The 27,574-nt window shown below is 40.7% G+C and overlaps 1 long non-coding RNA gene across 1 annotated transcript; it reads right to left on the bottom strand.

The window, feature by feature from the left end:
• Positions 1 to 22,751: 22,751 nt before the first annotated feature.
• LOC122458030 lies at positions 22,752 to 25,079 on the bottom strand. Its single transcript, XR_006277847.1, has 3 exons — positions 24,962 to 25,079; positions 23,923 to 24,055; positions 22,752 to 23,262 (listed from the first exon to the last, which is right to left on the bottom strand). It is a non-coding gene; the product is annotated as an uncharacterized LOC122458030 (long non-coding RNA).
• Positions 25,080 to 27,574: the final 2,495 nt, after the last annotated feature.

Raw genomic sequence — 27,574 nt, 5'->3', positions numbered from 1 at the left:
CATATAACATCAAGAAGAATCAGGCCAAAGTGGCTGCAAGATTTGTCAGTCCCTTTAAAACGACATTTTTCGTTTAGGCCTGGTTCACTGTCACTCCACCCCTTATGCTTAAAATAAATCTGAAAATACCAGCAGCTTTAGAAATGTTAGTCTCCAAGGAACTGTCATTGAAAGCCAGAAATTATAACTTAACAAAAATAGCATATTGCTACCTATGGCTATTGTTCCAACTAGTATAGCATGTGCACCTGAATTCTACCAGTCCAATAAAGAAAGAGAGAACTGTGTGATAGAATGTGGTGTTTTCATTTGCTTTCCACTCCAGCTCTAATAAGTAAGTAAAGATATTGAGGATATCAGTGATACCATAAAAAAATTATTTCCACCTTTCCTAAATTGATTTTGAAAGTACAGCTCCAAATCCGAATAAGCTCCATTTCAAGCTTATTTTTCTCTTTTAGCTTTACTCTTATACATTTCACATTCCTTGTTTTATTGCTGTCACTGCACTGTTCTTTAGAAATAAGTTCTAAATCTGGATTTACATCATTATAATATCTCTTGAAAAATCATTTTAAATCACACTTAGATGATGTGTCCATTATAAATCTCTAGCTGAAAACTTATTTTCTTATTAGGATTCTCCACCTACTTCTAACATACTCATTTAAAATTGCAGTTCCAGAAGGTAATCAGGATGATAACATGATAAAACATTATGCACTTAAAACACATTCCATCTGCTTTAGCAGAGGATATAGAATCTCCCATTTCATAATAGAGTAATCCTTTCTCACCATGTTCATATATGAAGCAGGAGTTGGGTTTTGTACACTGAACAAATGTGGAAAATGGCATTTTGATAATATAGTTAAGGTTGTGAAGAAAATATGATTGTCCCAAGTACACCTGGAAGTCATTGTATAAGAGTCATTTCTGACTCAGTTTGCCTAATTTACTGGGGACCTGGGGATATTTGTTTTTGTTTTGTAGACCTGAGAGAAGCCATATTCAAAGAAAATGATACAGTAAATTTAAATGTATTACTTAGCTCCAACATCTAAATCCTCATCTGGCATGACCTTCATGAAAGGCTAATACAAAATATTTTTAAATTTTTAAAAAATTCTACTGTACAATAATACATGGGGAGAGAGGGGCCAGAAATGTATGGTGACTTATTACAGCTGAACTTAATATACTTCCCTGGAGTGAATGTTCTGTAGAAAAGTGCTCTTTCTATACCCGCTGCAGAAAAATAAAAGCATGGGCTAGATGGTCCAACCCTTATACTGGTGAGCACTTACAAGAGTAGTCCCACTGAATTCAGTGGAATCACTTATGTGAATTGATCGGTAATGTGAATTGGGTCCTAACTGTCTGCCACCAAAACTAGTTTTGGTTTTGTTTTAGCTACTACATGGTTTCCTGCTGTGTGGAAAATTTCTTTACTCCTGCAATTTGATCAGCAAACCATGTAAAAAACCCCCATATTTTATTTTTTAATGTTGTGGCCCTTCAAAGTTGTTGGTATGCTTCATTTGACTGGCAGTCGATCAGGAAGTACCCACAGGAAGTGCTTCATGAGTAGCAGCCTTATCTTAGCCAAAAGATAGCAACAGAGTAAAAGTGGAGTCTACACATTCAAATTGGAGATGAGTAGAGGGCATTGGTGGAGGGGGTTTTGAAGAAGACTTGAGAGACCATAATGTAGTTGTCATTATGTGAATCTTTGTATGAAAATCTCTATATAAACAGTAACCACTATTTATTTTACTAGTATTTCAATGTGACCAACAAACCAGAATCTGTTCCTGAAATACAAAATATAAAGCTTCTGAATCAATGTGGCTGTGGATCTCTGAAGAAAATCAGTATGTCTAATGTTCTTAGAGAAAAAGATATGAATCCAAGAGAACTTTATTCTACAGGAACAGGATAAAGTGTAAATTTTGCATTTTAAAAAATGCAGTAACTTTCTAAAGCACAAACATTAACTGAAAAGTGTGTGCAAAAAAGTAAGCTATACTATAACTGAACTCTACCAAAACACAGAAAAAACCCAGCTACCTTGTTTACTATATGTGTTATTTAGATGTTTAAATTTGCAGTAGAAATTACTTGTACATAAATCAAATAAGATGGTTGTCATATATATATGAAGGTAAGGGTAACAACCTTTATATATGCAGTAACATCAAATCCTTCCTGGCCAAAAGGTACAGGATCACTTACCTGTCAGGGGTTAATCAGTTCCATTAACCTAGTTGGCACCTGAACAGAAGGACCAATGGGGAAAGAAGATACTTTCAAATCTGGGAAGGGGGAAGGTTTTCTTTGTGCTCTCTGTGTGTTCCCTCTCGAGACAAAGAGAGAGACCAAGCAAGTAATCCAGCTTCTACTGAAATGATAATCTAAAATTACAGAAATTGTAAGTAATAGCAAGGAAATGCATTAGATTATCTTTTGGTTTATCTTGTGAATTTTCCCTATGCTAAGAGGGAGGTTTATTCTGGTTTTTTGTAACTTTGAAGTTTTGCCTAGAGGGGAATCCTCTGTGTTTTAAATCTTATTACCCTGTAAAATTACCTTCCATCCTGATTTTACAGAGGTGCTTCTTTTACTTTTTTCTTTATAATAAAGTTCTGCTTTTAAGAACCTGATTTGTTTTTAGTGCCTAAAAACCCACGGGTCTGGTCTGTGCTCACCTTGTTTTCCTATTTGGTTGGTATATGATTCTCAAGCCTCCCCAGGAAAGGGGGTGATGAGGCTTGGGGGGATAATTTGGGCAAACAGGAACTCCAACTGGTCCTTTTCCTGAATCTTTGTCTAGCTTACTTGGTGGTGGCAGCAGTACTATCCAAGCACAAGGAAGGATTTGTGCCTTGGGGAAGTTTTTAACTTAAGCTGGTAGAAATAAGCTAGGGGGTCTTTCATGCGGGTCCCCAGATCTGTACCCCAGAGTTCAGAGTGGGGAGGGAACCCTGACAATGATCAAAGGCCAAATCCTGCTCATTTTAGGGAACTAGTTCCATTGAAGTCAATAGGATTACTTATGAGAATAAAGTAAGATAGCCTTTGGCACTAAGTCTTCAAAAAGTTTTGCACTAACTTGAATCACTAGCTTCAAGGACACTGATTTCAGTGAAGCTATGCTGATTTCCCCCAGTTGAAGATCTGGCCCAATGTGTTCCCATATGCAGGTGAATAAGACATCATTTTTCTATTCCAGTGTTGAGGTTCCATATCTTTTTTCCCAGCTCTCAAAATGACCCTTTTGACACGTGTCAGCGATTGGAAGAAAATTTTGTGGGGCCTGAAAATATTCTGCAGTACTAAGATTTTTCCCAATGTACAAATGTAAGGACAATAAAAACAAAGAAATGTTTTACCACTTTCTCAAAACTTACCGTCATCCCTCCTATACCTAACCTTTATTTATAAATATAAATGCATTAGTAATAATTGTCTAGTGTTTATCAAATGAGTGCTGTGGAGTCCAATATAAACTAGTCCGTGGAGTATGATAAATTCTTGCAACTTAATACTAGTATACATAACCAGGGAATAGTTGGGGAGAGGGTATTTTTCCACATTAGCTGCTAGCCTTAAAACTACTGCATAGTGTTTTCCCGCCCCAAGTCTGATTCCCGGAAGGATATGAGCTGTGGTGAATGCTTTTAATTGCTTTGGATCAAAAACATACAAATTAGAGTGCTGATGAAATTCGGAATCTAATTTTTCATAATATGGATGTGAATTCATTATCTTAGCATAATGACAGGCCCAATAATTTCTAGGCAATATTGAATTTAGAGGACTTGCCAAGACTCTGTTTTGTACAGTCCCTTGTCTTTCTGTAATTCGGAAGAGGAAACAAATCTGTTAGGTTGTATATAAATCTTCAGAACAACATTCTTTTCACAAGCCTGGCCATTCTCACTGTATCTTTAAATTAAATAATGTATGCCTGATATAAGACCTTAAGTGTAGTTTTGGTTTCTTTCCTACAATTTCCATTATCCCTTGCTATTCAGGGAAAGGGATAAGTTTTAAAGTCCTTTCAAGAACTTTAAACCTCTGTCTTCCAACTACTTCTTCATCTTTGTTTTAAACCTTACCCAAATGCATCCTGATTTTTGCTTTATCTATCCTAGTGAAAACGTTGTCCACGTCAGGAGAAACACCCCTTGCTCTCTTCCAGGGGGTTGTAACTCCTGAGAGTGGAGATCTGAAGAGGCATCTCTTGAGGGATGAGGGCTACTCAGTTGAATGAAAGTTCTCTAAATATATTGCCTCTACAGATCTACCCTTCTCTTCCTTTCCCCCTTCCTCCCATGGTACCCTGAACTGATGGAAAGGAATTAATAGCAGTTGCCAAAGGAGATTAAAATGAATATATATGGGGAAATATTTCAAGGTATTTGGGCTGCTGTAATGCCCATACTCCCCACAAGCTATTTGATCAATGTAGAAGATGCAGGGAGTTAATCCTGAACCCTACATGCTGTGAATGAATGACGTACTGGAGAAACAGTCACCAGATGTTTCTGATACGGCAGTCATAGGGACAGAGTTAATACTGGAATCTTCCGTCTTAATATTGCATTGAAATGAATGAGGGAAGTTCATATTTGTCTTCGTATTATTCATTTATTCAATTATTTCATTTCGATGGCACCTATTCAGAGCTCTGAGTACCAACCAGAAGTTGAAATTCACCATTACAAAACCTAAAATTTGTCAACACTTCAACTTTCTGAGCACAGGTTTTCCAGTTAATATATTGTCATGTAAAGCTGCAAGAGACTTTACCCAGCCCTTCCAGAAGATCCCACCTAAAACCATTCTTCAGTTTCTTTCACACTGCCTCCCAATGTCCCTAAATGCCCGAGGGAAATTGATTCTTCCAGAGAGCCCAGAATATTAACAGATCTGGGCGCTGATAGACCAAGTAGGAAAGCTCATTGCTGAGTCAAGGAACCCACATTGAGAATGCGCTGCCTGGAGCTCCCTATCATATCAAAAGATTATTAGCTCAAGTTCCTCTGCTGCTCTTGATTGAGGCAGTATTGCTCAAGGAAAGAGAGAGTCCCCAAACTAGGCCGCCTTAGGTTAAAACAAGCACCTCAAAACTTATTTCAACAGCTTTTGAAATATCTGTACTGCCTGCTTTCTCTGGGATTCTCCACTCAACAAGTGTGCAGCTGCATTCTGCACAAACCTGAGCCTCCAATACAGTTTGCAGCCCTACGCAGAGAGCACGGCAATGGTGAAGTCTCAAGGCGACAAAGGTATGAATGGTAGCAGGAAGATCCACAGCAGTAAATAAAGCTCATGTTCTCATGCCTAAACACAGATGGGAAATGTCCTTGTCCATACTTTAGAGCTCTGATGCTGCCAGACTAGGCTGTTTCCACCTCTTTTTGCATGTTCAGGGAAAGGAGTTCCCAGGCAAGCTTTGCAGTGAGGATTCGGATGAAGCAAGCTAGCCATGTGACTTTACTGCCATTTAAATTAGGGCTATCCTTAGACATGTATTGTAAATATATTTTTCCTAGATTTAATCTGCAAAGGGGTTTTTCTTAGTCTCTTAAAGGGACAGCAAGATCAAATTGTACGGACGCTTACTGCATTTCCTGTGTCGATGTCCCATGTCTCTGAAAACTTGGAGGAAAACAATGGAATGACTAATGTGAGCACTAGTGGTATTTTAATCCTGCTGGCTACTCTAGATGCTATAGTTAAATAATCACAGAAAAGACAACATTCCCCAAGTACATGCAGAACCCATCCGCAGATGGAATCTAATTTTTCCTAGATCCCCTGTTTATGTGGGGAATTGATCCCTGAAAAAATCTTCAAATGCTGCTAGTTATATATGGAGTTGAGTGCCAGCAGCTGAGCTTCTGTAGCAGAGGAACTGGTGGTGGCATGAAAATAAACATTAGCATACACAACTCTTTTGTTTAAAATGAGCTATTTAAAAATGAGAAGGGATGAGGGTGAAGGATTGGAGGATGGTCCTTAGGAATCATCCCACTTTATCTTATCTAACTCTGTACTTAGCCAGAAGTAGATGAAAGGCAGGTATCTGGTGGTAGATGACTTGGTATGGAAAGGAACAACTGCAGTCAACAAGGTCCCTTCTTCAAGCAATTAATATTTATTACACGGAAACAGACTTCAAGTCCTATGGTAAAAGCTACAGAGAATAAGCTCTCTATGTCCTCTACTAGTGAAAAGGGGAAAATGCTGCCATAGAGAGCTTCATTTACATAGACTACCTACCCACAGTTCTTCTAGTGACCCTTGGGGAGTCACCATAACTGCACATGAACTTGGATTTCGGGGATAGTGGGCTCCCAGAGAAGCTCAAGCAGGGAATAGAGCTCTTAGCTTGGGTTAAAAAGCTTCTTGCCAAGCAGTCAGGACTCTACTGGAAGGTTTGAAGTGCTTTTGGCTCCCTTCTTATGTGGACTTTGCTGCAAGAGATAGCATAGAGGACAGCAGTAATCCACCAAATTAATAAAGCTTTATCACTAAATTGGGTTAGGAGGTTGGCTCAGGCAAGCAACTCCCTTGGGACCAGAGCCAGATCTGCAACTTGGACTGCTGTTACTCACTGATCCGAACGGTGAGTGGGGAGAGGTGGTGCATCCAACAATACCCATAGGATATTCCCACCAGCAGGTGGGAAGGGAGTTAGGCTGACTACTGCCAAAGCTAGTGACACGAAGGGAATATTTTACTCTTTATTTATATATATATTCTGTTGCTAGGTTTCCCAAGTTTGACTGTGGTCCCACTGCCCTAATGAAGATTTCCCTGTTTGTACAGGCTCATAGTGCTTGTGGTTGGGAAGTTCTGCCTGTTAAGAAAACACAGGGAGGGTGTGTTTAGTTTTCTCCACTTCTGGGTGGAGGCTTGAGCCAGAGGAACCCTAGATATGTTGAACACTGCTATTTTTCTGTTGCTAACCTCTGTGCAGGTGGCTACAACAGTTCATATAATCAGAGAACTCTTCAACTTGGGGATCAGCCCCATGATGGCCTCTGTTGATGCCAATGGCCCATTGATTTCAATGGGGCCAGGATTTCACTTTGCATGTGCAGTCCAACTTTTCCAAAGTCATTGTTCACTTCTCTGTCTCCGAGGCTGCCACTGTTATAGCCCTTCCTCTACACACCTGTGCACGGGAGGGGGAGGCCAAACCATGGATAGCCCTTTGCCCATGAGACAAGGCAGTGTACCTACACCCTGGCCCAGCAGGTGTGTTGACTTTGGTGTATTTTTTTGAAATAGTCAATGTTTGTTTGCTAGTTGTAGAACAACATCGTTATTCAGGAAGCTATTTGGCTATGCTTTCCAAAGCTCACTGGCATGTCCCAGAATGGGAACTGGGTGTCCAAAATCCCTAGGCAGATTCAAATCATCATACTTTGTGTCCAAACCTTTCCTATGAAAATGCAGTTTGTGTTTGGATGGAACATGGGGAATTTTAACATGATGAAATTCAGCTTTGATCTATCTCTCTGTTCCCATTGGAACAGAGCTGGTCAAAACTCAGAATTTCTGGTGTGCAGCAGGGAGCCTGGAAGTCTGGGGTGTCTGGTGCTGATGCAGTCTGCATAGTGGGGCTTCCCCAGAGCAGTGGACCCTGGAAGCCTGGGGTGCCCAGCAACCCTCCAGTTGGAATGGCAGGAATCAGACAAACTTCCATTGAATCCCTGCCATAGGCTGATAAGATGGTTGTTAAACCTGATGCATTTCTGCAAAACATTTTGGGTTCAACTAATCAGTATTTTCCAGCTGACGCCTCTTTGGTTGGAAATTTCCTAACCAGCTCCACATTGGAAGCACATATCGGTCGACTTCCCTTGCACCTCACATTCCCAGTGGAGTACTGGAGTTGACTGGAGAGCGCTCTGATGTCGATTTACCAGGTCTTCACTAGACCCGCTAAATCAACCCCCAGCAGCAGCGTCCATCTCGCGGTAGTGTACATATAGCCATATTGAGCTATGCCCGAAGCCTTCAACTGACTCTATGCAGAAGCACCCTATGAGGATTCAATGTGTGCTCAATGGGCTGCTCACACAGAGCTCATTACAGGGTTGTTGCTCCTGGTTTTTGTCATGTGCTTTGAAAATAGAGGTTTTGGATTGGGCAAGGGCCTGCTCCTGCTCCCATCTCAGTCAGTGACAAACTCCCCATTGATTTGAATGGGAGCAGGATGGAACCACTAATCATGCTCTTACAAAACAGGTTACTTGTAATCTATTAAAATGGATGATAGTGCAATTTAATATAGGAAATTAAAGCGCACGTCACATGTTCAAATAACACTAGATGGCAGATTCTGTCTCTTGATCTATAGTTAAATGCAGTATTTGCCTCTGGGGGAGGTTTGTGGTGGATATTTTTCGGGGTTTTTTTTTTATTTTAAATCAAGATTAAAAAAACTGGATGAAATGATGCAAAAGCAATTTCAAGTTTGGGAAGGGTGGAAAAAAATTCAAGAAGCATAGTTCAGTAGTTCAAGCACATGACTGGGAGGCAGAAGGCCTCTGAACTATTTTAAGCTTTGTGTCTATCTCAGGTAAGTTGCTTAGGACCAGATTTTCAAAGGAATTTGGGTACCTAGTGAGATTTTCAAAACCACCTAAGAAGATTAGACCTCTTACTCCCATTGAAATCAATCTAGTTCTTATTGTCTGTGTAACCATTTCTAAAATGACAATGGTAATATTTTTCTGCCTGAAAAGGTAGCAAGTTGAATCAATGATCATTCAGAGCTTTGAGATCTTTAGATGGGAGGCACGATAGATACGTAAAAGGATTAAGTAGCACTGTACAAATAATTGAGATTAAGAACACGCAGAATTTGCTCCTTTTAATTTCATTGCACCTCATCAAATAATACATTTCCTGCAGAATGTTTTGCCTTACTAAAACTTTCACTCAAGTTTAACACCTTGTGTGAGAGAAAATGGCAGTGCAGCTTTTTGTGATGCATTGTCAGGTTTGAAGCTGATTGATTAGGTTTCAATATGTGAGTGAAGTTGCATGATATTTCTAGGATCGTGGATAGGAGGAGTCGACTTTTTATGCTCAGTGGGATTAGGAGAAGCCATTTTGGTTTATCTACATGTGTATTGATCGTAATATATTTCTGTATTTATCTGATGTGGGAATGGGGAGCTAGAGATACCATAGGCCAAGGATGGGCAACTTGAAGGCAGTAGAGGGCCTCAAAATCCACTAAAAGCCTTGGGTCAGGGGGTCTGACACTGGGGGAAGGGGGAAGGTCCTGACCCCACAGGGTGTGCCATGAGGGGGAGTTCTATCCTGGCCCCAGTGGGTGGGAGGCACTGGGGGTGGTTGGAGTGTGAGCCTGCAGCAGCAGGTCCACAGGGCTGGGCCTGGCTCCCCACTATGAACCACTGGCTCTTGCCACAGTATCATGCAAGGCACGTATATCTGCACACAGGCAAGGCCCTGCCCCCTTTTTGACCCCAGGGCTGCCTGCTCCAAGCTGGGTTGTAGTGAGCCAAGTAAAATGATCCGGTGGCCTGATGCACCCCCTAGGCCTCCAGTTGTCCATCCCACCATAGGCACTCAAAAGATACCCAACTGGGTAGGCTTACCATCCAGCATAGACTCTTGGTGGGAGTAGTAGGCCACAAATTCTCCTACCTCACAAGGCAGCAGCACCACGTAATGTGACAGGATTGTCTGTCAGTGGCGGTGATGAGTGGAGTCTACTGTGGGATTCCTCAGGTTTGGCTATTTTGAAGACAGTAAGAGAAACGCAGACCCGTGTGTGAAACCAGCATTCTCCGGGTAAAACACATAAAAGCATACAGTCAGGTAGCTCTCTCCCTCTCTTCACAGCTTTATAATTACTAAAGCTAGCTTCTGCTCAAAGCAGAATTTGGGAAGCTATTTGCAATGCGTAACAACTGTATTGAACATACTAATTTATTAATAATGCTAATGCTATTAATTCTTACATGCCAGTAGATGGCACACTTTAAATTATCTACATATATGCAGACACTTCACTTTTAAATAGCACTCCTATAACAGTCACCTCACAATCAGACTTGTAAAAACTAAGTGGTATGCTGAGAAAAGTTTTATGACTCTGCATCTCACCCCACCTCCAACTCAAGGGTCTATTATTATTTTATTATTACTGTTCGTTATATTTATTATAGTAGTGCCTACAAGTCAACCAAGATCCAGGCCCCATTGTGCTTGGTACAGACACAGAGTGCAGCTGCTGTACTCAGAGAACTTCTCTTTTCGTTATTAGGAGTTCCTCATACAGAGCAACAGTAGAAATGATCATGTGATGTGCATTACCTTAGCTCTTCAGCATATTTATGTAATGAGAACATGTCCACTCTTTAGTTAAGTCAGGGTTGGTGAGAGGGAAGGTTAACAAAAGTGCTGATGCTTATCTGGACTTCATGGGAACAATCCAAACCACGTGGGTCCACAAAGCTGGGATGGGAGCATCATAACATACTTTTTTAGGAGATTTATGGAACAATCTTTCTCAATCTGAAGCAGCAGTAGAACCAGTATATCCTGTGTCATGGTATTTGAGATTTCTTTTTCAAACCCCATAGAGACCTGAAAAAATGGAAAGTAATGGGAGCAAATATAACAACTCCTGGAAACTTTTCAAAAGAATTCTGTGTAATTTGGGGAGAAGGTTAGAGCTGATTTTCATTTAATATGACCTAGCTCCTCCATTCAGAGTTGGGTGAGTTGGGGGAGAGTACTGTTATCCAAAAGCTCTCAGAATGCTATGACATTCTGTAGCAATGTTATAGAAGCCAGTGTTTAACCCAGTAATTATTACTGAATACTTTCTTTGCAGCAAGCTCAGTACAATAAACTTCTTCAAGGTTAAAGACATCAAAGGTGTAATGGACTTGTCAAATCCTATAAGGAATTTGTACAGTACATATTCTATCTCATCAGATTACTGACTTGAAACAAAGCTGCCAGTTCCACTGTATGGCATTTACTGGACTGGATTGAAAATCTAAGCTGTAATGAATTTCAAAATTTCATTGCATGATTTTTTTTCCTCGATAAATCAATGAAGTCAAACTGTAAGTGATATTGCACGTTCAATAAAGCTGGCTGGGAAACTGAATTTCAGTTCCAGGAAAACTTGTGCATTTTTGGGAATTGTTTCTGCTTCAAATCAGGCTGAAGGGGAACCAGGAGCCTGGGTTCTGCCACAACCCACTGGTGAGCTTCTGGGAGTTGGAAGCCAGGGTTCCCTGGGCTGGCCAACTCCTGGGAGTCAAGAAGCCTGGGGAGTTGGCCAAGGAGTTTGGACGCTCTGTGGACTCCGACTCAGAGGCAGTCTGCCTGGTGGGCTGCCCCAGAGCCATGGAGGAGGTGGCCAGGTGACCAAGGATGAAACCAGGCAGGCTTTGGATGGAAATTCATCAAAATTGAACAGTCTAAGTGAAAAGTTTGATTTCAATGAATCATCAAATTCTGATGAAAAAGTGTTTGTTGAAATTTTTCCAACCAGCTCTAACGTTCAGATGTCTTGTCTCCTTGCTGACCAAGAAGATGGGGCATTTTCTCCTCAGGGATCCCTTGACATTAGGGAGATGTTGTTGTCTGTCATGTTGATCACTTGTGCCTCTCTTTGCATGCTTGTTTCATATTCTCTTATGCAGCCTTCCAAATTTTTTGGGTGAAAGTGGTGTGGGGGAGTGAATGCATCACGCTTCTAACCTGAACCCAGGGCATTCTGCTGCATCACATCTCCTTTAGAGCTTTTCTTCCAGGCTCTGAGTTGGAATAACAGCCACAGCCCCTCCTTAGCCTCATATGAGCTATCCACCCACTGAATCTGCTCCCCTCTGGCCTGTCCCCAACTGTGTGACTTATGCTAAGCTATTAAGAGCAGGCATGGCACCTGGTTGTGAAGATGGAGGTTGAAGAGGCCCCACTTGAATGGAGTCTCCACTTGTATCCTCATTACCTTGCATAAATACTTTCACACTGGAGTGAAAATCATATTTAGAGATGTATTTGATGCTATTCCATGTAGTAAAATATCCTGCCCATTTACTATGCAAAGGCAGAGCAATCTGACAAGCCATTGGATGAGGATCTAAAGCTGGTATCACTGAGGGCCCAATTCAGCCATCTTCACTCCATGAGTATTCTCCATCGAAATCAGGATTGACCCATTATTAATAGCAGAATCGGGACAGGAAAATTAGTGTATAGAAGATGTAAGAGCCCAGCACCCTCATTCAGAACTAGATTTCAACACAGCTTTGCTCTCAATTAGGTACTCAAATAATGTGGTCAGATTTTCAGTGTGCAGCAACTCCTTTTCCCAAGGGAAGGCTTGGGGTGATGAACTCTCTTAAAAGACAGGTTTCAGAGTAGCAGCCATGTTAGTCTGTGTTCACAAAAAGAAAAGGAGTACTTGTGGCACCTTAGAGACTAACAAATTTATTAGAGCATAAGCTTTCATGAGCTACAGCTCACTTCTAAATTTGTTAGTCTCTAAGGTGCCACAAGTACTCCTTTTCTTTTCTCTTAAAAGAGTGGTCCTAAATTTCTAATGTAAATCGCAAGAAGCATGACCCTGACCTTCCAAATGGGGGTGTGGGGATGTTAGGCCTTCTTTCCAGATCATGTAAAGGCCAAATGTCAATTTCTCCCCCTTTCAATGATCCATCTCTGCATCTCTGTATCTGAATTTCTTTGCTCTTGTGACTTATTTCAGAGCAAATACTGTATATATCCTTTATGATTTCCTTTAGTTTTTGTTAAAAGAAACAAGCTTTTTGGAAAGCTTATGATTTCAGATGACCAACATCCAAAGACACGAGTACTTCTTGTGCTCTTCAAAAAGGGATCCTAATGCTTCCTTCAGAGTCTCTCTGTTGTGTCAAGTAGTCAGTAAAAAAGTGACAGATATTTACCTAATATAACTGTGGAAGCAGCTCTCGCAGTTCATGCATTTGCTGGCAGTCTCAGCAGAGAAGCTGAACACTGAATAGGACTGGGGACTGACCTGCCATCTCACTATTAAATATGGTCCCTTCAGGCAGCTTGCAGGTGCAGCAGGAGGAAATTTGCAGAGCTAGTGCCAGAGCTACACCTGTTCTGTGTAAAGAGCTTCAGTCCCTAGGGCTGTCCATCAGGCCCCTTTCACAATTTTTTTTTAAAAGTGGGAGGGAAATAAATCACATTCTTTTACATTTCTTAGTTCTCTTATCACTACATCAATTACGTGCGTGGGCCAGCGGAGAACCAGATGTTTCCAAAAGAGAAGGTATTTCCTTCTAGAGCGAGCTCATTTTGAGAGGTATTAGGCAGGCATTTCAAGCAGAGAATTTTTTTTCTTCTTTCCCCACATAAAAGCTTTGTGAGTTCTTAGCCATTCTGAGAACTGTTTCATGTAACCTTTAGAAGAACAATAGTGTGAACCAAGTTCAAATATAAACAATCTGTTTTTTCTCCACACGGTTTTACTCACAATTTAATGAGAAACTCAGTTCCCGATTAAGCCTTAAGTAGGAAATGGAAACTGTTCCTAATGATTGTTTTGTCACTTGGTCAGCAACTTGTATTCAGAATGATAGAATTCACAAGCAGATTCTCCCTTTCCTCCCTTTATTAGCTGTTGGACTGGATCATAACATATCCAGCTCCAGTAAGATCCTGTCAGGTAGTGAAAAGGTAATGCTGCTTTTGTTTAAATACTGTCAGTTGTTGTGCGACATTTTCAGTTAGCCTCCTACTAGCCTGTAAGGGTATGTCTACAGTGCAATTTAAAACCCATGGCTTGCCTGTGTCAGCTGACTTGGGCTCGCACAGCTCCAGTTGTGGGGCTGTAAAATTGCAGTGTAGATGCTCGGGCTCAGGCTGGAGCCTGAGCTCTGAGACCCCGTGAGGGTGGACGGTCCCAGAGCTCAGCCTCCAGCCTGAACCCAAATGTCTATACCACAACCTGTGTCCTGTGAGCCTGAATCAGCTGACGGGGCAACCATGGGTGTTTAACTGCACTGTAGACATACCCTAAAGGTATGTCTTCACTGCAGAGTTAACTTGGGCATTCAGCAGCCAGGTTAGCCTAGCCCAGAAGTGAGCAGCCGTACTGCAAAGCCAACAAAAATGTGTTTTTGTTGGTGCTGCGCTCAACCTTAGCAGCATGCTGCTAAGACTTCTGAGGACATAGTCCCTGGTTCTTGGTGCTGCAGTAAGCTAAGCTGCTCTGTGATCCCTTCCCAATGAGTTATGGGAAAACTTTTCTGGCCTGGTGAGATGGGGAAATTCTGAGAAGGCATTGGAAAACAGTTGTTACTCAAGTCATTTAGTCTGAGTGCTTACTGTGAAGTGGGTGAGTTACCAGCCTGGGTGAAGGCAACACTAGGGCTTAAGGCTATATCCCAGGATGGACCAGCTAGCCTGGGTGTAGGAATGTTTTGGGGTTTTGAAACAATATTGGGCTCCCACATTCCACAGGAAACTTCTAAATTATGAAGTTTTGCTCCAATGTGGATTTTTTAAAAAAATTTAAATTTCCTATAGAATGGGAATTCTGGGTTCCCACCAGCACCAATACCATGTATAATTTCAGAGTCCAAAACTAGAGGCCACCGATGAAAATGTGGCCCAAAGCATTACATCTCCTCTTCTTCACTTAGAGGCCTACTTTTCTTTTCTAGTTGTACTTTTTTCCCTTTGAGGTTTGGAAAAGCACTTTGATTAATATTAAGTCACTCTGCTCTCTTGCTGCCCTTCTCTTTTTTCTCTGAAAGCCTTAACTGGCTCTGAATAGTCATGTCTAATAAAAATGCCTCTTTTATATAGCACTTCTCATCAGGAGATCTCAAGGTGCTTCACCGTCTTTTAATGTATTTATCCTCACAGTGCTATTAGCCCCATTTCACAGATGGGAAACTGAGGCACAGAAAGGCTCAGTGTATTGCCCAAGGTCACACAAGAAGTCTGTGGAAGGGAAAGGATTTGAACCTGGGTCTCCTAGTCTTAGGTGAATTCCCTAAACATTGACCCACCCCTTCTCCACAGATTTTCTCTTTGGCCAATTTTTCACATCAGTTGTATGTAATCCTTTGTATCTTAAATACAGTGAAGGAGTCATGCCACCAAAAACGACTTTCCAAACATGGATCTTCCCCTCCTTTGTGGATGCCAGGCTTAGCCATCTCCATGGCACTGCCGCCACCACCACTACCATATCCACCTGGCCCTTCTGAGTTTACTGCCCCCCCCCCGCCCTCTGCGCCCATTATGTTGGTCTAGGGATCCATTCTGGGAAAGAGTGCAGGGAATTGGCGGGCTGAGAGCAGGAGTGAGGAGGACGATGAGCTTATGAAGAAAAGAAAATGAAGGCTGTGGACTTTGGTGATGATTGATGGATGCCCAGTTTTATGAAGACTCCAGCAGAGTTCCATTTAAATGACGACAATGCTTTTTAAAAGGTCTTCCAGCATATTTTCATGTGCTATGCTGCTCTCCCTTGCCTCTCTAAATTTGCCCACCATCAGTAGCAAGCTAAAGTTCTGCCCTCTGGTTGCAAACAGCTTCTTTGGGGAAGCAGCTACACTACACTGGCCAATGTACTGTAAGATCTACAGTATGAGGGCCTGATCCAAAACCCATTGAAGCCAATGGAAATACTGCCGTTAACTTCAGTGGGCTTTGGATCAGTCCCTAATTTCCTTGGAGAAACTAAGTCCACCCCCATCTACTTCCCTAGTGCATATTTTTTTCTACTCCCCCGTGCATATTTTTCAACCCAAATTCAGTTGTCAGGGCTTTCAGATCAATACCATTAAAATTTCATTTGAAGGTAAACTGTTTTAAGAGGCTGGTCTGCCATAATCTGCAATTATATAATGTGCTAAGTGAGTGGAACTTTCAAAGGTATTGAAGGATTCTTTTTTTTTCTTTTCCATTTCACTAGATGACATCCAATGATAATAGCCTTAACATGATGGGAAATTAATTGAGAGCGCATTTCTACACTACCATAATTTTATCATCCATCCTATTGCTGCTATTAGCTGGAATCCATAACCCCATGGGTGTTGTGAGTGAATCTCTTTGAGCAGAACTTAGTCTAAAGGTCATACTGTTAGTTTCTTCCATCAGCCGGGTGTCAAATCATTGTCAAAAATAAATTACTGGTGTATTCATTTTTTTAGCTTTTAGCCTTGTGCTGTGGTGTTCGAGATGATTTGTAGTAAGCCATTGGGGAGAGAAGAGTGCTGGTGACCATTTCAGGCCTCTTTCACCTAGGTACTTAGCGGAATCATTACATGTTAACTCAGATGTGCACAGCAGCACTTGTGATTTAATGTCTATTATAAAGTGGCATTAAGAAATCATGAATTCTGACTCATCTACTGCCACCCTGGTACAACATCCACATTTTGGTGGATCTGCTTTGGTTTATTGAATCACATCAAACACTAAATGAATACAATCCAAAGCACCTCTCCAGACTGACCAGTCACAAAGCAGGATTTCCTACCAAATTTATCATCTTAGCTGAAGAATTATGAAGAGCTTCATTGTCTTCAAGATCTGATTGTTTCACAGTTTTGAATTATTTTTAATACATTTTAAGCAGTTTATAAAAGCTGATTCTTCTCATAAAAATGGTTTGGGGAGAAAATGGCATTGTAGGGTTCCATGTTTATAGTTGCATTGTGATTTCCATATCTTAATCCGCTCAGTTGCTGAAAAAAAAGGATTTTTTTTCTTGCTGCCAGCCCAGCAACTGAGATTAAATCAATATGACTTTGTTCTTGTCCAGCATCCCTAGTAATAAAAGTTCTGCAAGCCAGGGTATGCCTACAGTTCTGCTTATTAAACCTTATTGTCTTAATTTTATACCTCTGACACCTGTGTGGGCCCATTGGCGCATAGTAAACAATTGAAATATTTCATTTTAAAAAACACTAATAAAAAGAAAAAAAATGAACTGTTTTTTAAATAGAGAATTTTCCTGGAATGTTTGTGTTTCATTCAAAATTTTATGCAAAATTAGAAAAGCGGGCAAAAACAGAAATCCTGTTTGCCTTTTTCACCATATTTCTCTTCCTTTTCTTCTTGCTTCTTTTTTCCAACTTGCCATTGGAAAAAAGAAGAAAAGGGGTAGGGGCAGAAGTGGGAGGAATCACGTATTTTAAAATAACATTGTAGAACAAATTCTGGTTTCAGATGGACATGCCTAGATCCCAAGCTAATAACTCCCTAACTCAGCAATATTTGTATTAACTTCTCTTAAGTTTTCTTTAGGTTTGGTATTTAATATTAAAAACTTTAATTTGTGCAAAAATGCATTTAATTAAAATATACTGGAGATTTTTTGTTATGATTGTGTTAATACTAGTACAGAGGGGCCTGATCCAGAGAATTGCTGACTGCTCGAACTTCCATAGAAGTTAATGAGAATCAAAGGTTCTGTACCTCTTGCAGAATCAGATCAGTGCAACAGAACATCTGCACTATGATGGAGCTTTGTGGTAACCAGAATTGCAAATGTGAACATTGCAAATAAATATTTTAGGGGCAAATCCTGGCCACTTTGAAGTCAATGATAAAATTCCCATTGACTTCATTAGGACCAGGATTTCACCTAATGCCTTTTTTATTCTAATTAACTGACACCCAGTTCAACAAAGCATTTAAACAGGTGCTTAATTCACTTTGAAATCAATGGGACTTGCTTAAATGCTTTGCTAAATCAGGATGGACTGCTGAATCAGGACCCTTGAGCAGTTCAGATACATTAGAGCTCACTACGGGCTCAAAGCTGAAAACTCTTAAGCATCTCAGTATATTACTCACAGACTGAAATGACTGTAGGAAAGGCCTTTATAAGTAGTTAGGGCCACTATATTGTAGCACTGAGCTACTCTAGGATATGAAATTTGGCAATAGGCCAGAACAATGGAGTGCCCCCTGTCATTCTGTGTTGCCTGAACAGCACATTTGCACTGAGATGAGTTCTTTGAAAGGAAGGCAAACGTATGTTTTGATTTAGCCATTAAAAATGGCTTAATTCCCATGTTTGTTATTTGCATCCTATTTATTAAATTTTTTTTCATTTGTTATTTTCAAATTGTGTCACGGTCTGTCAACCGTTTGTTACATGATTTCCCTAGAGGGAAAATTGAACTTGATATCCATGCTCATAGATCACAGTATGAATAAGACTTGCCACACTCCAGTTGGCAGGTGGGGAATATCAGTGAATAACACTGGAATATAATTGGCTTTAGCGTCTCATGTTGTGTCACCAGAAATTGCTTTATTCTTATAGAGTCTGACCTAAGAAACAAGGACTATTTTAAATTCCAACTGGCTTAAATCTCTGTATTAAAGGTTTTTGATAGAGCTGAAGTGTTATTACCAAGGCTAAACTGCTTGTTTTTCAAAATACTCTGTGGTATGTGGAGGGGGAACGTTGTTCTTGGTTTCTGTCTTTACACATTAAAATGCTGACAATTCTGATAGGGACATCTGGCCTGCAAATAATACACATTAAATGTTATGCCAGTTTCTCTCTGAACTACTCAAGGTGGTTGCTACAATTATTAAAAAGATGAAACTCTATGTTAATAGTAGCATCTTAGTGCTTTTATTGTTGTTGTGTTAAACATATGTTTGAATCTGATCCTCTTCCAAATTTCATTGCTAGTGGGTTAAGAACACAAAGAACATACCCCAGTCCTGATTAGCTAGTCCTGTGCAATACTACAAAAAGCAGCAATGGTAATTTCTCAGCTCATTAAGTGCATATTCATCTTAATGGGGCATCAAAGTTTAAAACTATAATGCATTCTTCTCATTTAATACTCCAGAGAACACGCACAGTAACCACATGAAAGCAAAAAGGATTTCAGAGCTGGGCCTGCACATGCAGGTGTCTTCATTCCCTTCCGGCAGAAGAGAAGACAAAACTTGATTTTGTCTGGTCCTGGCTAAATAATCTTGTTTTGCTATTCACTGATCATTCCAAATGGATAGTTGCAAGGCTCCTTATGCGGAAAAACAAATTTGTGTTTTCAGCCAAACTCTCTAGCAGGCTAAATATAAAGCTGTGCACAAAAAATGTTGCTAAGTGTGGTCCAAATAACAAAATGCAGTAAAATAACCAGTGAAGGTTGATGATAATCTTTGGGGTGGTTGGAACAAAGGGCCCATCTACAATGGAAAACTATCTGTACCTCACGAAAGTTTAAAAAGCAAATTTTAAAAGTCCTTAAAATATTTTCATCTACAAATATTTTCAGTTAGTATCTACTCTTTAGAAGGTACACACTATTTCCTAACTGTGGCTGAAAACCATTTCAGGCTATAGTAATGCCCGGTCTGTGTTTACCAGCACAACCGTATCACTGCTGAAACTGTATCTTCCCCTCCCCGTCCAAAAAAAATTCAGAGCACAGCTAGTTCCCAGGGCTAGTTTTTCTGGACTTCCCTGGGTTTAAGGAAAACATGTATGAATTGTATCTTTTGAATTAATCCAACTGGATCCATGGAGCCAAACCTAGCCTGGAGCAAGCAGGTATTACTCCTCTGATTTTTAGTAGGTGGGGAGGCACCTGCTTATGTGGACTGACTTTAGTGCAGCACCCTGATTTTGAGATGTTGACTTTCTAGCAGTGTCATCTCTGTAGGATAGAGTATAGGTTGAATTCTACAAGCAGCCAGATGGGATAAAGTGTACTAAAACTGTACGTGGTTACTCTCACAGAGCCCCAGCTCTCCATTGCTTTTTTAATGTTCTACTCCTGTAGCCATAATGTAACATGCTGCATAGAGTTACTACTATTTATCTGTGAGATGGGCCACGAAAGTCTCTTACTAATCCGCTCTTCTTTTCTTTGTGTGACATTGGGGCTATATTCAGGGCTGACATATATTTAGGAAAGCACTTAAGCACATGTCCTCTTGCCATGCTTACGTGCTTTCTGAAATAGGGATTCCTTCTTGTTCAGTCAGGACCTAAAAGAGAGAACTCTGGCTAGGGATATACTCAAAACACTTTTATGTTATAAGGTGTCTTTTCTGTAGAGAGAGATGTACAAAAAATGATATTTGTACAGACTTGTATAGTTGCAGACTGAAATAAAATAGGGGCTAATAGATCACAAAATTATACAGGAACTGAATTATATTGTAGGGCAGAATAGCAGAGTAAGAAAGAAATTAAGAGGGCTAGGCAGAGGGATTTGAAAGTAGATGAAAACGAGACAGGAAGGCAGAAATGCTGCCAAGCTTGCCCAAGTGATAGGAGCTACAGAGGAGAAGATTTTGTCTCCAATGGTGAGGAGATCATGGGATGAAATAAAAGAGGCAAATTCTTAGCTGGTAAAAATGGACAAAGCTCTGACTTCAGTGGAGCTACATGGATTTATTCTAGCTAAGCATCCCCTTCCCCAGTCAGGAAAAGAGTATACGAAAGGTCAGTCCAAGAGATAGAATGGAGCAAAACCATGGAGCATTAAAAACAAGGCAGTAACATGTAATATCAAATGGTTGTGGACTTGGTGAAGTTGTCTGGGGGGAGGCTGTATTTTTGATGTGTGTGAACTCCAGGCAGAAGCATCCTGGACTCCTGCAATAAGGAGAGCAAGGCTTTGATTGATCAGATTCCATTTTATGGCTTTGTTCTCCTCAGTTGTGGAGGTCTCGGTTTGCACAAAACTAATATTTGGGGACCAGAACGGTGCTCTGTCTAGAAGTAAATAATAGAACATATATTACAGAGATACAGGGGGACTTATTGTTCTGTTCAAATGATGCAACTCCACTGCTGTGAACGAAACTGCCCCATTGTAGTCCAGAGCAGAATTTGACTGGTTATATACTGCATGTTCTGTTTCTTCTTTTCTCATTTTGGCGGGTCAGGTTATTGCCTTGTTTAAATGTTTATTTCATTGCTTCTGCAATACAGGTTTTATTAGGAAAAATGCAAAACGTCCTCTTTAAATGATGGACCAGTATGCAGATGTGAAATTCAATAAATCCAGCTATATACTTCCTTTGATCAACATAGGCAGCATACATTAGCATCATGGCAAGTTTTTCCACAGACCATCCTTAGTATAAACTTGCAAGGAGAGAGGCTACCCATACAGAGGGGCACTGTACTACAAGGAGATTAATATTAATTTTAATACATCATTTTCATGTTCATAGAAGAGTAATGTTACAGAAACACACTGATGTATTAATTAAAACTTCCTTCTCTGGCTGCTTGAGAAAGTAGGGGGCTTGATCCCATTGGAGTAGTTATAGGTTAAATGCAGGAATTCCTGGGTGTGATCCTATGTGATCAAGAAAGTAAAATAAATCAATAAATCAAAGCCACTTGTCAGACAAAAAATTGTTCCCTACCCACTTTTATCAGACTCCAGAAGTGAATTTTAGGGTCATCTCAAACACCAGGTGAATCTAACTCAAGATTTATTAGCAATAAACATGATTTGATATTATTTGTCAGTTTATTTGAACTGAGGACCCAATTAATTCAACTTGCATTTTATGTCCACTAGGTATATTTGCTGCAGAGCTACCAAAATTATTTTATTTCCTTCATTCCTTCAAAGTCATATATGAGGCTTATGTTCTCAGTACCACATGTTCTGTTCCATTAATGTTTGCTGAGATCCTTGGATGGCAGGGACAATCTTAACAAACTGTAGGATTTGTCCTTACTGACAAGGCAGAACACTACTAATTAAAAATATGGTGAGAGGAAGAGAAACTGAAGCCTGTTTGATGAAAATTTCAGTTTGAAAATGCATAAAATATTCTTCCTACTGGGGTAAAATCCTACCCCTAGTGGAGGCATTTAATATAGCAGGTCAAGCGGCAGGCTGCCGGCTGCACATCCGGTACCAGAGTCGTCAAGGGCTGTGTTGCCATAATGCTCTGCTAGTTACTTCATCTTTTATCAGAAGTAATTGTGACTGCTTCTCTGCTGGTCGGTGCTTGTTGGCACCGTATGTGTACACAGGACACAGTTTCAGGCATTACTTTTAAACAATGTGCTATTTATATAGTCCTGGCCTTCTGGTAACAGCAGGGCTGACGTGAAACAAATGGGCAAGTACAGTCATGGCAGTATAGTAATAGAAAAGGTAAAGTCCATGAGAACTTAGGGTGCTGATCATCTCTCAGGATCAGGCTCTCAGAGAGGATGCACGTTGGTTGTTATTTAGATCTTGATTGTAATGAAAAGTCTTTCTCGACAAATTTAAAATGCACCTGACCATGTAACAGAGGCCAAAGGCATTGCCAAATTCTGTATTTTTGCCAAAGGAAATCAAAATACATCAGAAACCATATTTTGGTGTCCCTGATGGGCTGGCACTAGTCTTCAAGACAATATCTGTTTGTTGCTGGTCATTTATTTGTATTAGTGCCTCCCACTGAAGGGTGAGTGCTTTCTAAGCCCCAAGAGGGATGGTCCATGCTCCAAGCAGTTCCTGATCTATTTCTTCCTTGCTGCTTTATTTTTGCTTCTCTAAGGCGGCTGCTAGTTGCTATTCAGTCACCCAATTGGACAACCTGTAATTTTATACTTTAAAAAGGGGCTCTATTTTAGATCCATATTTGATTAGTATGGGTCTTACACTATGTAAATATATATATATATATATATATATATATATATATATATATATATATATATAGCAGTTTTCTCAATCTTTATGGTGCCACAGAGCAGGTTACGATGGTCTTCAGTTTGCCTTTGTGTGTCATGCACAAGGAGCACAACATGAGTGCTCTTCTATTATTGTATTTAATCTGTATTAATTATGTATTGTCTGAATCAATATGCTCTCAACAGAGTGTTGTGTTCTCTCTCTTCCCACACTGTTTAATAAATCAGGAGCTAGTGTTCTGGCTTTGCATATCAGTGTTGATGCTATGATGGAGAAGCAAGTACTTGGACTCTATGTATCCTTCGCCTATGTATAAATCCATAAAAACTGGTACCTATTGAGGGCAGTGTCTTAAACAGTAAAGGAGAAGGAGGTTTTTGTATCTCTCAGATCTACAAGACACACAACACATTCTATAAAAGGGGTGAAGTGAGGGCTCCTCGGGCACTCCAATCCAAAGTGGGAGCAGCAGAAGGATCTGGTGTACAGCAGGGAATTTCTAGGGTCCTGATATTTCTGGCAGGAGATGGCTCAGCAGCAGCACCTGAGGGAAGAAGGAAACACGTCCCATCTGGGAGTCCCTTATTTACCTCTTCTCCTCAAAAATATTTAGTGTCTCCCACCTCCCCGCTCACACACACACCCAGCTCTCTCTCCCTTCCAAGGAGAGAGAGAGAAGGAGGAGACCTACAGCTGCCACTTCCCTCTCCTCTCTGAAAAGAAAGACACCTAAATTAATAATATATGACATGTCATATACATAATCTCTCTTTAGAAATATCTTAGTCTTCTAAAGTTCAGGCAATCCCATCACGGTATTGATTTCAAAGCAGAACCAAAATACAAGTCTCCGTCCTGGTCAGGGCTAAGCAGTGGCTTTTGTAGAGATGAGTGGAGAGCACTTAGCATGTACCCTAACATAGCTCCACGGTGTGCGTGCATGCATGTGTGCGTGTATGTGTGTGTGTGCATGTGTGGTGTATATATGTATAAATAATATACTCAAAAAGATTCTCATTCTGTTTGTCTGACTGTAGCCCTGCTTAGGAATGTGAACTCCTGTCAGATACTATTTCTCTTTCTTTCCTCCTTTCTCCTCCCCTTGCTGCAGCTCTTCACCCCATCATTCCCTGGCACTGAGACCTGTGACAACCACTACCCCAAATACTCTGTTCCCCCTTCTAGTTTGATGTACATTACCCACACGAGGGTATGGAAGCCATGCCAGGGAAGGTACTGTCCCCCAAGAGGTTTCCTGGAGATCAAGTAGCATTTTGTGGGGAAGAAGAAGCAGGGAAGGTGTTGGTCCATGCTAGAATACCTGAGAGAGAAACAGCCTACAAGGCGGAAAAAACCCCAGTCACTTCAGTGGAAAAGTTCTGCACACACGCATTAGATGCTTTCATAAGGCTCTTCTCAAAGAGAACAGTTTTTTTAGTATCTATCCTTCATTAACACTCTGGACTCATTAAATTAATTTGCAAGTAAGAGAATGGAAATGCATTTATCAGAATTCTGTTTTACTAGTCTTTGGCAGGCCATTGTTTCTTCCTTTCATTTTAATTTCACCGTAGTTATCTCCTAATTAAAATTCATTTTATTTTCCCCAAGTTGTTAAAGACAAAGGATAACCTTTCCCATTCTATAAACTAAATTGGATTAAAAGCATGGAACACCTGACTTTTTGTCTAAGAGGATTTATCATGCCATTTTGTACAATCATTCTCATTAGGACGCATGATCTACAGCATTAAGAGTTTCCCACCCAAAACCTTACAAATCTTAAGGTCTTTATTAGGGTTGATTCATAATAAATATTTAGTAGGTGCAGGGAGGTATATTTATTTTGTGCTGCCACTGTGAGCCATTCATTAAAGGTATGTCCACAATGGTGACTGTAATATATTCATGTGAACGGTTGTGTCATATTGTCCAACCTAAACCCCAGAAGCATGTGTCTGAAGCCAAGTACAGGGCAAGTAGGGCTAGCACATCCTTTCCAACAATGCACCGAAACGTTTTCTTCAGTCTTTCCCAATCTTTAAAGGTCTCCGTCTCCCCATTTTCATCAGTAGTAGCATACTGCACTGATCATGTCAGAGCAGCTTTCCGCTGCACTCTTTGTAGAGCAATACAAGTGACAATGGATCCTGTGCCAAGAACAGCTGCTTGGCCCACTGATCACACCTGTGCTGTTCAAGGCTGTCCTCCATGGCTTCACTCCGAGCAGCAGGAACATTCACCTCTACCCGGGAAATTTCATGGAGGCTGGATCAAGTGGGTGTTCAGCAGGCTCGGGCCCAGTGCCAGGAAAGCATCAAACACTTGAAGCTCCTGTACAGGAAGGCAAAAGACTTGAACAGTCATGGGGGGGGGGAAGGGTCATCAGACATGCCTCTTCTGTGAGAAGCTTGACCAGGTTCAATCAAGGCTCTGAATACAGACCCTGAATTGGCTTCTGACCCCCTCTTTAACCCTGCCAGCCTCATTATCTGATAGGATGCTGTTGAAGGCCAGGGCAAGGAGGCAGCAGGGACCATGAAGAATGCCATGGAAGACCCAGAGGACAAGGAGCATGTGATTCTGCATCTGTACCCAGGGGAACCATTTGAGGACATGCCTCCCCTGCTCACCCCCCCCCCCAGCGAACCTGAGGAGGAGACCCGAGCCACATCAGGAACCAGAACCCCAAGGCTGGTAACTTAGAATGGACCCCCACCCTCCCTACCAATATCCCCTCTTGCTCTGGTGTTAAATTTCTGATTTAAAGATCTGGGGCATTTGAAGTGCTGTGCACTGACTGTTCCTCCCTGGATAATATGCCATGCATTGCTATGTCTCTGCGTTTGAACTGCCATGCTGAAGGCATTACATTTTCATGCTCTGTGCCCTTTTAAAACCCTTCCATCGTTCCTCCACTCCATTCAGCCTCCATGCCGCTCCACCCCAAAATGGTCCCCAACCAAGACACGGTTATAAATCAATGGTTTATTGATTTCTGATGAACCACTATTATGCATTTGGCTAAAGCTATTTCTTAAAAACAGATTATTAAGGACACATCCCAGTTCCCCTCCGTCTGCATTTCTCGGCCAGCAGTCAGGCAGCGATGGTCCAGGGGCAGTGTGAAATGGGAGAAGGGAGGGGATGGGTTAGAAAAGTCCCGGTTGAGGATGGAACAGTTGTACAAAACTTAGATTGTTGGCTAAAGTTAATAACAGCTGGGTTTTGTCCCTTGGAAGATGAAATAGTTTCACTCTCTCTCATGCCCCCCCCATCTTACTGCCCCTTATAAATGGGAGCTGTGTGATACTGGTGTGGGAGGGAGTGGAGATGGGGGCAGGGGATTAGGTCCAGGAAGGGGAAGGGAACAGAATACAGTTGTAGAACACTTTGATTGTCTGAGAAAAAGTAAGTCACAGCAGTCCTTTCTCCATGGGTAGATTACAAAATTATTATTTCTGTCACAGGCATGGGGAGCATCCACGAGCATTTACACAATCAAGTATTCAAGTGCATGTCAGCGTAGACTTGGGCTAAATCTGCCACAACTTTCATGGATTCAGAGTTTAAAAAAGCTTTCTTGGGTTAAATATGGCACAAGCCATTTACTACATAAACTGATCTTCAGAGTAAAGATTCAACTTTTTTTAAGATTGAAGACAAGGGTTGTTGTGTTTATTGAAATGAATGAAAGCACAAAACATGATATGTTCACTACAGTTTAGGTGCAATTTTATTATCTTTAAGAAACCTGTCAGCCAGCAATCACAAGCGGTTATATTCTTCTAGTGACAGGGGCATGATCCCAAGCTCACTGAAGTCAGTGTGTGCCTTTCCATTTATTTCAGTGGGCTTTGGATAAGGCCCTGGTGCATTTAAAAAAAAAATTCTTACCATATAACACGTAATACACCAGTCTATGCAAAAAAATAATTTAGCAGAAAGATATGGGGTTGGACAGTAAGAGAGAAGTGAAAATACTGTTTTAAGGGACTTTGGAGGGAAAAATTTAGATTATCATCTCAGATTAGAAACAAGTGATTACTTTTCTTGTGTTCCTCCACAATTGATTCCCACATTCTTCCTGAAAAGGTTAAAAAAAAGGATTGAGTGAGCCACAGCTGGACTGTAGAAATCAATTAGTGCTAGGATATTGTATATTTGTATCATTGTATATTTGGTAGTCTGACAATGAAAGGATTTTAATTAGCATAGCTTTACTAGTACAGCTCAGATCTGTGTTTGTTGTTTGGATTTGTCATTAGAAAGGAGGTTTCACTTTTGATTGTAGCTGAAGTGCATGTATAAGAACCAGTTTTCAGAAAGCTGACCCAAGGCTTCTGTAGATTAAACATGCTTACTCAAAAATTCATTTAGATGCACAAATTATTTGCATATGCAATTACTCACTTTGCATGTGCATGTGCACATGTACCTTTTGTGGTGCCAATGCTGAAAAAAATATGGCTCGTATTTTAAAAAAAGTTCTGATCTCATAAACAAATATATACAACTGCCTTTTATGATTCAGCTTTTTTCAACATGTCATAATCAAGGCTACAAAACCCAAATTGTAAAACCAAAAGTTGGTTATATTTATACTCTTCAGCAGTTGACTGCAGCCTCAACACCCAACCCACAATCATTGGTGGTCTCCTATATCCCTAGATCTCCAGGGTGACTTCTATTGTTGCTGGGGAAAAAAACCCATATACAGGAATGATGTTACTAAAAGCATGTGGAATTGACACACAGCATTAAGTGACATTATACCATCAGAAAAAGATGTGCAGAAAAACTGTTGCTCTTAATTCATGGCAACGTAAGATAGCTGAAATAACTTGTAGTCTTAA

This window comes from Dermochelys coriacea, chromosome 11, assembly GCF_009764565.3.
Source record: "Dermochelys coriacea isolate rDerCor1 chromosome 11, rDerCor1.pri.v4, whole genome shotgun sequence".
Taxonomy (NCBI): Eukaryota; Metazoa; Chordata; order Testudines; family Dermochelyidae; genus Dermochelys; species Dermochelys coriacea.
This window is presented reverse-complemented; position numbering and strand designations above follow the sequence as displayed.